Genomic DNA, 12,608 nt, shown 5'->3' with positions numbered 1-12,608 from the left:
CTCTGCGGCCGCTGAGCAGCCGGGCGGCGGGGCGTCGCGCACCTTCCCCCCCCCCCCCCCCCCGCTTGGCCACTCCGCTCGGGAGACCGGGAGGAAACGGTGAGTAATGGGGTGAGCCTCCTGCCCCTCCCCCGCAGCGGGCGGCCGGGGCTGGGGGCTTGGGATGCCCCCCGAGGGCTCCCGCTGGCGAATGCTGGTGCTGATTAAGTTATTTCTCAAGACCATTCCCACGAGCTGCCTTCCCGTGGGTTCAGTGCCCCAAGAGGTGGGGGGAGGGCGCCTCGGAAAGTGGACGTTTTGTCTGCGGAGCTGGGGGGGGCATGGTGGCAGAGTGTCTGGGGGGGATCGCGGGGGGGCGCAGACCCAGGCGCCGGGCATGTGTGTGCGCTCGGGCGGCGGGTGCGCACCCGGGAGGCTGACGCTGCGGCGCGGGCGGGCGGGCGGGCGGGGGCCTGGGTGCGGGCCGTGCTCCCGGGGCTGCGAGTGCCCGCGGGGGTCGGGGGCTCGGAGCCGAGCGCGTTACCCCGCGGCGCGCGCCCGCGCGCGCACACACACACACACACACACACACACACACACACACGCGGGCGCGCGCCCAAGCCCGGGACTCCGGCGCGGCGGGTCGGGAACTGCAGCCCAGGCGCACCGGCCCGCCGTGGCCCAGGGGGCGGGGAGAGGGAGGGGTTCTCGGGGCCCGCGCCCTCCGGACCGCGGGGGTCCGGGCGGGCCTCGGCCGGGTGGGGAGACGCGAGGTGCATAACTAACCCATCCCCGCCACCCTCCCCAGCACACACACGCACACACACTCACGGACGCACACAGGCCCCCACTCGGAGGCTTAGCGCTGCTCTGCAGACCCTGCCTGACCTGCCCCCAGGACCCGAGCCCCCGGGGAAGATGAAGAAAGCGATTTGCTCCGGGGGGTGGGGGGGGGGGAGGAAGCGGTTTTTCGTCTTTATTCATTGAGTTTTATTTTTAACCGCGGAGGGAGTGGAGGGGGGGTGGTTAAATAGAACAAATGTCTTTAATGCGGTGCCATAAATTTACCCGCTTGCTGCCCGCCTCTCTCTCCCTCTCTCTCTCCCTCCCTCCCTCCCTCTCTCTCTCTGTCTCTCACTCACTTATCTTTTCTGGCGACTAAAAAACCCTAAACGTTTGCTGGTTCAGTCTCCTGGGCAGAGGGTTGAAATTGGGGCAGGTTCTCAGAAAGGCAGGCTGCGAAGCCCTGAGCTCCCCGGTGGTCAAGAAACACCCCGAGCGGAGGGACTTGTGGGTACGTGATGGGCACGCCGCCGGCCTACTGGTGGGGCACCGAAAGGGAAGCCTCCGGGCCTCCGGCGACCTGGTGACTTGCAGCCGCCTGTGATTAATCTTCCACAGCTGTTGTGCCCCATCCACTTGAGCTGAGCTCTTGTTTACCTCGATTTTCAAATATAGCTGCTGCGCCATGCTCTTCCTGAAATAGGGGATCCGAGCACTCCATAGGGGCGCCGGCCTCCTGCTGGCTTCTTCTTTTTAACCGGCTGGCAAGTTTGAGAGGAACCTGCCTTTTCATGCCTTGCGGTCCCTCAGGGGAGGGGGGCATGGTTGATCCCAGAGCTTAGGGTGCCGTGCGTGGTGTGGGCTGATCACCCCAGCTCCTCATTGCCATCTACGAATCTACGATTCCTTTACGCAGTCCCCACACACATGTCCACTCCCTAACCTTTTTTCTAAAATAAAATATGGATGTTGGATTGAGAAGAAGCAGATGGGGCCTACAGATCTGAACTTGAAATCATTCTTGAACTTCATGGAGACGGAAAGGCTATTCATGCAGTTTTCTGTACTTGGAATGCTTTCTTGTTCTTCCAACACCTCTAAACTCCAACCCCATTCTTGTCAAATGTAGTCCTGTTCTCCTTCCAGCTCTTAGGTCATTGGTTACTTCCTCAAGGAAGCCTTCCATACCTTCTCTGACTGGGCCAGAACCTCTGGGCACTTATAACCTGAACCTATTGTTTTGAAGTAATTTAAAGATGCATATTAAATTTACTTATATGATCGAGTAATGCTAGTCCCACCTCTAGACAGTCAGCTCCATGGAAGGAGGGAACATAGCTGTTGTCCTTTCACAGTGTATCCGCGGGGCCTAGCACCAGCGCTCAGTAAATACTGGATGAAGAATGAACTCGGAAGGGCCAAGTTATTCATCCTCTCCGCTCTGCTCCTCTGATCTCCACTTTGGCATCTGCTGTACTGCCTTCCAGTCAGAGAAGAAAGAACGGAGTTATCAAATGGACCCTGTAAAAACCATTTCCTTCCTTTCAGCTCCTTCCTGATCTGGAATGCTGAGGCTGAGGGAGTGTGCTCTTGCCCCATCCCTGCCCCGTTCCTGTGCCAGGTGGCACCTTGTATAGTCTCTGGGCATGGTTGCTGGGATTGTCCATGGGTAGTGACTGGGGGCATTGTTCCTTGGCCTGAGTGGTCCAGTCACGGCTCACAATCTGGATTTGGGGGAACATGTCCCGAATCTTGGCTTCTCTTTAAGCTACCATGATTGGGTAAGAAGAGAGGGTAACCTCCTTTTCACTCAGCCTGGTTGTTTTGCATTAGAGGCTCAAATATCGGGTGAGGCTCAGTCAGCTATTTATTCAATAATATTCCACAACAGCCTACTGTGCCAGGCATTTGCTGGGTATAGAGGCAAATAAAATAGAATGGTCCTTTTCCTCAAACATACATGCATTCCAGCGGGGACAATCAACTAGTGATTCCTTTCAGTGGAGGGTAAATCCCGGGTACAGTGGAAGCATGTAGAGAGATCACCTCTCCATAGGGGCTTCAAGAGGACTTCTAGGGACAGCTAATCCTACCAAGAAAGGATGAGTAGGGGTTGGCTTTGGTGGAAGTGGGGAGGGGGAGTGGGGAGAAAGGGTTGGGACAGAAGGGATCCACATGCAAACGTAACGTGGATAAAGGCTCTTCCAAATGATTGAAGACATAGGGTACAGTTCCAGGGAAGAAGTCTGGAGGACTCTAGGGGCCAAACCTACAAGGGCTGGTACTCCATGCCAAGGATTTTCACTGTTTCCACTGGGGGTTTAGGAAATGCACAGTCAGATTTGCATTTGAGAAGATATGTTGAGACTGGAATATAGGGAGAGAGATGGAGGTGAAGAGTTGGGAGGCCGTGAAGCCCAGTGCATCCTCTGGGTGGCCTAAGAGAGTGGGTTCCTCTTTCAGTTTAAGTGTAGATACCAGAGCTGCTCTTTTAGGAAGATGTTCCACCATTTTTTAAAATGAGATTGGCTTGAGTTTGGTTGTCTGTGTTTTGAATGGGCACTCTAAACCCAGTGCTAGACAGGGTACCTGTCTGAAAGGGAAAAGGAAAAAATGGCTCCAGCAGGTGTAAGACACACTTCCTGGCCTACTGAGCTGCAGAGAAAGGTAAACCCCCAAAGATCTGAGACTCCAAAGATTGGGGAAGGTCTCAAGAAGGAGCCCGGATGGGTAAGAATGGATTTAGATCCATGTTTGGATCCATAGCGATTATCGAGCAAGACATTTAGACAGGACGAATCACATGTGTTTGTATATGCATATGTGTAGTTTTTGATAATGTGGAGAGTGAATAAAGGCTAATTCCAGAATCAAGGATATTTGGATATGCTACACAGAGTCACGTCTACTGAGGCAACAGTTCTATTTCATCCTGGATGAAATTTTCTGCTTTGATACTTGGAATGACAAATAATGCTTTCCTGGTTGTATGGCAGGAGGGCTGGGTCATGTGGGGCCTGAATCTGGAAGTGGGACTGGAAACTATAATCCTGCCCTGGCTTCCCTGTGGTAATTTCCTCATTGCTTGCGAGGAGAGGACCGCAGGGTAATGCAGGGTAATGCTCCCCTTAGAGAATGAAGCCAAACAGCGTGCACCCTGATCTCCCCCCACTTTGTTCCTCCTCCTCTCCTGGCACTGGTGTCAGAGTAAAAAAGATCTCTGTTCCCCTTGGGCACAGAGCCCAGGGGCAACCCCGGCTCTGTGGTCATCATCGTCCAGCCTTTCATGCTTTCCCCTCCAGCACTGGATCCCCCCCCCCCCAACTGTAAGCAGGCTCAGCAGGCCCCAGCCTAAAAAGGATGTCCTCTGTCTAACTCCTACGCCTTCACGCTCCCTTTCCATGCAGCTTTCACCAAACTCTTGAGCTTCTAGAGTAAACATCTGTCTCCGTTTTGCCACCACTCATGCATTCCTTTAGCCCCAAGCTTTCCCACGTTTCTCTACCTTCTGCCCAACTGTCACCCACCAAGGACATCTCATCTCCCTGAATGTAATATTTGGTTTCTGATCCCTCCCCTGCCCCCCTGCCCCCTGCCAGAGAAGATTGACTGTTAGCTCCAGAAACTTTCCCCCTCTTGGCTCTCCGGGACCCACAGCTCTCCACGTGGTCCCCCCCTTCTACCTCCTCTCCAGGAGTCTCTCCTCCCTCCTGCTGTCCCCTTCTCCACTGCCCCTTGGCGCACTGCCTCGTGGTTTGTGCCATGCCTGCGACTCCTCCGTCACTGTAGCTCTCCAAGCCCCGTGTCTTGTTTCCAGCCACTCACACAATATCTCTGACAAGATGTCCCCTCAGCTCCTCAAGTGGAGTTTCTACTAAACTGACATCGCCTTTGTCCCTAGGAGCTACTTCTCTTGACTTCTCACTTTCTGTGGATGGCTCCAGTCAACTTCTGGTCACTTGGGCAAAAATCCCCGAGTTTATCTTTGACTCCTCTGCTTCATCCCTGAATATTGTTGCTGTCGATTAAGTCCACCCCCACCTTCTCTATTCCTCCCACCAGCACCTGAGTGCATTTGATCACCTCTTAAAAAATCGTCATGATAACAGTAATAGTTGTTGTTAACAGCAGCCAACATTTGTGCCTTTACCACCTGTTAGCTACCCTGTTGCAAAGTGCTTTTCATTGATTTTCTCATTCAGTCTTTACCATCGCCCTATCAAGTAGTTGCTATTATTGTCATCCTGAATAAATTAGCTTTCTAATGTCTTCCCGGCTTCAACCTCTTGGTCCTTCAATTCATGTTAAGACGGGTACAAGATCCCCCCGCTAAAACACCCTTCTGGGCCTGTCATTTTCCTTCACAGAAACCTTGCAGGGCCTCCCATGTTTGGCAGCTGTCCCCCTGCCTGCACTCAGAGCCCTCCGTGGCCTGAGCCAAGGTTCACATCTTATGGGTCCTGTGTAGGCACCTCCATAAACTTGTCCTTTCCTCTTCTGTGCCTTTGTTCACAGTTTACCTTTCACTGAGAAGCCTACCCGCCCCTCGGTGTTCAATTCAAGTGCTTCTTTCTGAGGGGAGCTTCAATGGAGAGCCACCCCTTCCTCTGAATTTTGATAACACGGTCTCTGTTTTTCGTGAGGCCCTTAGACTTACTAAAATGGAAGTGTGTTGCTTTTTTTTAAAAAGACTTTATTTATTTATTAATGAGAGACACAGAGAGAGAGAAAGAGAGAGAGAGAGAGAGAGAGAGGCAGAGACACAGGCAGAGGGAGAAGCATGCTCCATGCAGGGAGCCTGATGTGGGACTCGATCCTGGGACCCCAGGATCATGCCCTGGGCTGAAGGTGGCGCTAAACCGCTGAGCCACCTGGGCTGCCCTGTTGCTTTGTTTTTGCACATGGTCTTGCCACCCCTCTGGGACCAAGTGCTTTCTTTCATTTAGTCTCTGTCATGTGATACTTGAGACACAGTGGGTGTTCAGTGAAAAATGAAGGAGTGAATAAATGAATAACCTTCCTCATTTTTGAGGTCGGTGAAACAAGGTCAAGAAAGGGGATCTGCACCATTTATCATTAAAGAGGCCAGCGGTGGAGTCAAAAACCAAACTAGGAGCAGGCAATGTGGTGTAACAGAAGAAGCACTGAACTGTAGAAGTTTAGGTGTTAGTTCTTATCTGACGACTGCAGACAAGACCCACTCCGCTCTGTGGGCCTTCAATTCCTTATCCATCAGAAAGGGTTATGTTGGATGTGTTGACTTTTAAGCTACCCCCTTGGCCTGACAATTCTATATCCTGTGAGGCTTGTTCCACACCCTATAGATCGCCTCCTACTGAGAATACTTTTAGTTCTGACAGTATCTTTCGTTTCAGAACCTTCTAGTTACAAGTTGAAGCCTCCAGTGTGTCTTATCACATGGGGTTTCTAGAGATCAGCATGGCCGGCCAGCCAACTCAACTCTCTGGATGCGTGGCCTACACAGTACCCTGAGCTGGTGGAGTGCCCTGGTGGCCCTGGGTTGGCACTCCTGCTTAGAGTCACCTCCCACTACAACACTCCAGGGCATTCACAGAATGACTGGTACTGCTCTAGACCCCACGTACTTCAGCCAGTCTAGTCTCAGCCCTCGCACTGCTCCCCTTATTTAGAGCCATGTAGACTCTGTTGAGAATCTATGGGGGACTACTTTGCTCAGCAGCTTTCCAGAGCCTGTGCCCACCCCCTGCCACACGAGCATTTTCTCTCCCCTGTGAGACTGGAAGAATCATGTTGAGCCCCTCAGGAAGACCTAATGGGGGAGTCATCCTCTAGGGGAATCCTTAGAGGAGTGAGGAGAGTGCACAGCTGCCCCAAGTCCTGAGTCTGCCCCTGGCACCCTCTTGTTGAAGGAGGGCCCACGGTGTCCTATTGCTGATTGTACAAGAGAATCCCCCAGTCATAGCTCAGAGAGATGACTTTGACTGTTTGCCAGAGCCCCTTTGTTCTCTATTCAGGCAATGATATGATTTAATTCCACATTTCAACATTGGAAAATTAAGAGAAATTAAATGGCATTAAAATAAATCAGGCTCCTGGAGAAGGAGCCGAGGCAAAGGTACATAAAGGCAGCTAATCACCAGCTTTCTCTTGATGGGCAGGTAACAGGGCAGGGGGATGGCAGCCCTCTCTGTGGGTGACCTGAAAGATAAGGCCCAGGTGGCTTTCTCTGGGAAACAGAGAGGGGCAGGAGCAATACCCCCTCAGGGCTCCCTGGGCTCCTCATTCCCTTGACCCAGCCCTGACAGGGGGCGTTTTCTCTTGCTCATTTCTGAAATGATAGTCCTTTAGGCTTGGTGGAAGGAGACCTCTGGCAGCCCTAGGACTAAGGTTTGGTTCTGGCTCCATTATCAATTGGCAGAGAGATTCTTGGCATTTAACTGAGTGAGCCACATGGTTTCATCTGTATGAACATCCTCACAAAAGGATTACATGAGTCCAGGTGAGTGAGGAGGGAGGCTTTGTAGACTATTGGCACATAGTATTGCTTAAGATTTGTTGAATGAATGATGCACTCTAAATGTTGCTAATTATTATGCCGCACACTGTGGGTAGGGTGCCAATGAGGGGGCCATGGCACGGAGAAGGAATCATGTTAGAAGCAACGTTGGGACTGCTGTCTAAACACTGCGTGCTCTTGTTCTTCTGCAGGGAGGAAACAGACTGCTCTCTGAGGTCAGTGGCTTTAACCATTTACCTCTCTACCAGCCGGCTTCCCAGGAAGTTGGTAGTCCCCCTCACTGGTACCTCTGTCCCATATCACTTAATCCTGTAGAGGCAGCATGGATCCACTCAGCGAATATGACACTCACCCTGCCAGGCACTTGTCGAGGTCCTGAGAATACTATGATCAAGAAGGTGAACCGGAAGGACAAGGTTCCAGCTACCATGGGGTTTATGGTCTATGATAAACCAGTAAACAGACAAACAGAAACAGCGATAACTTCAGCAAGTGATGTGTATTCTAAAGAAAATGAACAGCAGTGTGCCAGAGAGTGCTGACGGGGAGGGCTGGGATCATGCTCAGGTAAGATGAGGGGGCAAGCCTCTGAGAAGCTGGCATCTGAGACCTGATTGAAATGAGAAAGTGACCTATGGGGATCTTTAGGGTAAGGGTGTTCCAAGCCAAGAGAAGAGTAAATGCAAAAGTCCTAGGGCAGGTGCGTGCTTGGTGTGTTCTAGGAACTTTAGAGAGCGCCACCTTAGCTAGAGTGGAGTTAGGCAGGGGCGAAACAGAGTGGTGGGAGTGCAGGGCAGTAGTTAGAAGCTGAAGTCAGTAAGGGGGTGCGGAGTTCTGCAGGAAGAGGAGGTTGCTAAGGATGACAGGGTCTGATTTAGATTTTTTTTTTTAAAGACATTTTTGGCTGTCTTGTGGAAAGTAGACTATAAGAGAAGGGGCAAGATTGGCAACTGTTGCAGGATTCCAGGCAAGAGAGAGAGCATATTGAAATCTCCAGTAGCTAGAACACACTGTGACACCTAATTGCCACTCAATACATTTGAGAACACATCCGGGCAGAAGTGAAACTTACAATCGTAGGCACCTAGTAAATGCTCGACACATGCTTCTTTTGTGAATCAATGAGCAGAATCTGGCTTTCTTGTAGTCACTCTAGGGCATGAGTTCCTCACAATATTTTGGATCTTTTAAAAAGACTTAATTTGAGAGTCTGGGTGGCTCAGTTGGTTAAGCGGCTGCCTTTGGCCCCATTCATGATCCCAGGATCCTAGGTAGAGCCCCACATTGGGCTCCCTGCTCAGCGGGGAGTCTGCGCCCCTCCCTTGCTTGTGCTCTCTCTCTCTCTCTCAAATAAGTAAAAATAAAAATACTTTGAATCATCTTAGCTAGCAGTATTTCAGAGAGGCAATATGTCCATGAGTTCATTTTTCCTCTGTGACGCTGCATAAGCTCCTTTGGGATAGACGCGAGAAATCAACTCCACTGCTTCTGTGATGCTCTCAGCCAGAGCACAGAAATCCCCAAACCCTTTGCTCTCATCTAGATTCAGATCTGGTGTGCTTCTCGATGCACTGGTCCATGGCAGGGACCAGACCTGCTTCATCGCTGCATCTCCAGAGCTGATCACAGTCTGGACAATTGAATCAACAGATGGGTATCATGTTGAGTAGACTGGGGAGTACTTGGGTGCTTTGGTGGAATTCCAGGGTTTTCCTGCTCTCTTCCTGGAGAGCCCAGAACCCTCGATGACCCCATTGACTACAGGATGTCCCTAAAGCAACACATGTATCTAAGTTCAGCATGTTTTATGTTGATTCTTGGGCTTTCATGGCATTGGGTCTGGAGATCCCTGATGCAGGAGGACCTTTGCAGGGCCAGCGGGAGAACCAACGTGCCTGATGTGGTTTGGTCATTGCTGTGCCTCTTCATTCTTCTTTCACCATCCTCCGCTGTTTTTGGTTGGTCTCCAAAACCTATTAATTCTACTTCTGAAAGAGCTCACAAATCCGCACCCTCCACCGCTGGCCCACTGTCGCTGCATCTATCTGTTCAGATTCCGGTTCCATCACACTCAGATGCTGGGAGAGCCTCTGGACTAGTCTTCCTGCTCTGGTCTTGCCTTGTTCTGACTCACCCACCTGGTTTCCCTGTTGCCATCACACTAGGTCTCCTATCCAAAGGAAAAATGTCAGTCTTGTCCCTCTCATGATTCACACTTTCACTGTCTCCTGGCTGCCCCCAGAATGATGCTCTAAGTCGTTGGCTGGGTGTATGAGGCCTTTTATGAGCTATTCCTCACTTACCTCTGCAGCTTCTGTCGAGTGCCCTGTCCTTCCGCCACACCGCTCTCCCTTCTTTGAGCACACACTGCTCGTTCAGGCTGCCATGCTCGTTAGCATGGGCTTTCTGTTATTTATTTGAGATGCATTGGCTCCCACCCAGTGAACTACTGTTCGTTCTTCAAATCCTACATCTATAGTGGCTTGGTTCATGAAACCGGCCCTGACGATTGCAGACAGCTTTAGGCCTTCCTTTCTCTGTGCTCTCTTGGCAACTTGCACATACTTCCATGTCTAGTACTTGTTTTGTTGTGATTATTTGATTTTCTGTCACTGTTCCCCAGTGAAGTGGGTACTCCTCAAAGGGGATTATTTTTTGTTCATACTACTCAAACTTGGAAAAACCTTGCTCACAGCATCCCTGACAGATGGGATGCTCCATTTGAACACTGCCAAGCGTGGGAGAAATCACTGGATATTATGCCTTCTATTTTTGCCATTTTTTCAATGTATCTATTCATTCAGTAAATACATACTGAGTACTATATGCCAGGCACTGAGATAGGCACTGGGGATACAGAAATACCAAACTGATAAAAATTCCTACCCTCTAGGAACTTTTATTTTATTTTATTTTTTTACGTGTGCAAAAAATGGAGTGGGTACAAATCAGAGTAACTTCCTCACCTTAATTCTGGGTGGCAGTCAACCTGTGACACATAGACTGGGTTTCATTCGAATGCATGCAGCATGAATGAATGAGCAGACTAAGAGATAAGGAGGAAAAGTGTGGACAAATCAACAGAAGCTCTCATCACTAGAAGGGAAAATAATTAGAAACCTGTTCTGCTGAAATGGATGAGTAGCATCATTTTCCTATGAAGATAAGGTAACTCTGGATCTTTTAAATTTCCTTAGTAAAAGTGTAAACCAAGCAGACAGCAGGTTTAGGGAGAGACAAAGGGAAAAATCTACTTGTATGAGTCGGCATATCCTTGGCAAGATTTGAAAGCGAAAGTCCAGGAGTGTGGGATATTTGTCCAGAACATAGAAAGACTTTTTGGTACCCATTGTGAGTCAGCTCACCATACACTAAGACTTCTCCTAGCCAAAGAAAGTCTCTAATGATTAGAATTACTGAGATGCAAGTATCATAGTCAGGCTGCATCCCTTCTCTTCTCTTCTAGGATTTTCAACCTTGGCTATACCTCAAAACCAGGTAAGGAACTTTTAAGAAATGTAGATATCTGGACTCCACTCCCAGAGAGTCCAAAACTTAGGTCTGGAGCAGGATTTAGGTGTCTGTATTTTTTTAAAACTCCAAAGTTATTCTAATGCACAGTGCTCTCCAGCATGTAATCCTAGTGTTTCATTCCTGCCTCTGGCTTGGGGGGTTACTTAGAGGCAGTTGTAGTTCTAGCAGTGGGAGGAGCAGAAGTTAAGTGGGCAGAGCTTCTCCTCTTCCTATCTGGCCCACTCTCATTGTTTGTGACTCCCTAGATCTGTCACAGACTTGCAGAGAGCAAAAATCCTTGAGCCTCCACAGAGTCTGGTAAGCCTTAGAATCGTAGAATCAGTGAGCTTTTGAGCCATAGAATTTTAGAGGCAGAGAGGATATCAGAGGTCAGGTCCAACCTCATAGCCCTATCAATAGAGTTTCACTGAGTGTGACCACTTGTCCTAAAATAAAAATAAAAATAAAGCTTCTCAATATTGAGTTGAGATTCTTCTGGGAATTTCCATAAAAGTGCGGAAGATGGACACATACACAGATAAGCCCAGGTCAATGTAAAAGTGCTTCAGTGGCGGCCAGAGTGCTACAGGAACACAGAAGACTAACTGAGTCATTTTGAAGCTAGAGGAAGATGGCATTGTCAAGGAAAGTTTTCCAAAGGCGGTAGAGGTTTCTGGGACCCTAAGGTTCTTGACATAAGGGCTCCAGATTCCTACTCTACTCTCCCACCCATCCCTTTCATCCCTTGAGGTTGGAAAGCAGATTTTGGCACTTGACAGACCAAATTTCATAGCTCAGCTGTGCTACTTGCTCATCTAGTGGACTTTGGGTAGGTTATTAATCTTTGAGCCCAAGTACCCTCATTTCTCACACAGATAATAATATGTCTCATTGTGGGGTGCTTCGGTATTAAATAATAGCAGCCATAAAAGTGCTTACTGCAATGCTGGCCATAGGGTAGGTGCTTGATGAATAGATATGGTTATTGTTTTTGTTGTCATTTAAAAAATGGTTTATATAAAGCACAAGGAGCCTAAGACCTGCTGCTCCTCAACACTAACCAGGGGGCTTCCTCTTCTGGTATGATAGTGCCTAGGAAAATGTCAGCAGGGTTCCATGAACTTACCCTATGGTTTGGATGTTATTAAGAATCTGAGGGACTTCTAGGGAAGGCAAATATGACCATCTCATGAGACAGGAGAAGCAAGAACGGTAAAATGCCATCTCACGCACTCCTGCAAGATTCTCTGTATTATAAAGCCATGCTGCATTGCAGCCCTGCCCACATGGTTTGAAGCACCTGTGCAGTGGCCTGAGAGCTCAGAGCAGCACAAGAAAAAGATATTACTTCCTGGGACATCATTATCATCAATTATTCCTGTAATTACTTATTTGTCTCTATCCCTTATCAGAAGATAAACTCTGTGAGGTTGAGGACGTGGCGTAGCTCATTCATGGCCATACTCCTAATCACTAGCAAATACTTGGCTCCGGATGGGCATCCAAAGAGTGGTTGTTTATAAAATGGATTTGATCCTGTGTGCATTTGGCAACTCCGGAAGGTAGGCTTTCCTTGACTTTTTCCTTCCTTCCTTCCTTCCTTTCTTTCTTTCTTTCTTTCTTTCTTTCTTTCTTTCTTTCTTTCTTTCTTTCTTTCTTTCTTTCTTTTTCTTTCTCTCTCTTTCTCTCTTCTTTCTTTCTTTCTTTCTTTCTTTCTTTCTTTCTTTCTCTCTTTCTCTCTTTCTCTCTTCTTTCTTTCTTTCTTCTTAAAATTTTATTTATTCATGAGAGACAGACAGAGAGACAGAGAGAGAGAGGCGAGACATAGGCAGAG

The 12,608-nt window shown here is 49.2% G+C and overlaps 1 protein-coding gene across 4 annotated transcripts in view; it reads left to right on the top strand.

Moving 5' to 3' along the window:
- SLC8A3 (solute carrier family 8 member A3) overlaps positions 1-12,608 on the top strand; it is a 141,378-nt gene continuing 128,770 nt past the window's right edge. For 2 of the 4 annotated variants that reach the window (XM_025442663.3, XM_025442658.3), the window contains exon 1: positions 1-99. The gene's annotated coding sequence lies outside the window, so the exon portion shown is untranslated. The remainder of the gene's footprint in view (positions 100-12,608) is intronic. The other 2 variants (XM_025442665.3, XM_025442662.3) reach the window with 1 other exon arrangement.

The sequence above is a fragment of the Canis lupus genome, chromosome 8, assembly GCF_003254725.2.
Source record: "Canis lupus dingo isolate Sandy chromosome 8, ASM325472v2, whole genome shotgun sequence".
NCBI classification, from domain to species: domain Eukaryota; kingdom Metazoa; phylum Chordata; class Mammalia; order Carnivora; family Canidae; genus Canis; species Canis lupus.
Note: the sequence above shows the minus strand (reverse complement) of the source record. Positions and strands in the feature narration are given on the sequence as shown.